This window comes from Balaenoptera borealis, assembly GCF_965194805.1.
Source record: "Balaenoptera borealis genome assembly, chromosome: 18".
Lineage (NCBI taxonomy): Eukaryota > Metazoa > Chordata > Mammalia > Artiodactyla > Balaenopteridae > Balaenoptera > Balaenoptera borealis.
In genome coordinates this window covers 30,539,318-30,539,851 of record NC_138877.1, presented here as the reverse complement: position 1 = coordinate 30,539,851, position 534 = coordinate 30,539,318, and positions in this window count along the sequence as shown.

Genomic DNA, 534 nt, shown 5'->3' with positions numbered 1-534 from the left:
AAGAAGCCTGCAGAATGGAAACCGCAATCACAGAAATTTAGACAAAATGAGATGGCAGAAGAATAAGTCCCACATAAAGAAACAAGATAAAACACCAGAAGAACAACTAAGTGAAGTGGAGATATGCAACCTGCCAAAAAAAGAATTCAGAATCATGATAGTGAAGATGATCCAAGAACTCAGAAATAGAAGGGAGGCAAGGATCGATAAGATGCAAGAAATATTTAACAAAGACATAGAAGAATTAAAGAACAAACAAACAGAGATGAACAATAAAATAACTAAAATGAAAAAAAAAAAAAAATAGAAGGAATCAATACCAGAATAACTGAGGCCCAAGAACAGGTAAGTGACCTGGAAGACAAAGTGGTGTAAATCACTGCCAAAGAACAGAATAAAGATAAAAGAATGAAAATAAATGAAGACAGTTTAAGAGACCTCTGGGGCAATGTCAAACACACCAACATTCACAGTAGAGGGGTCCCAGGAGGAGAAGAGAGAGAGAAAGGACTTGAGAAAATATTGGAAGAAATA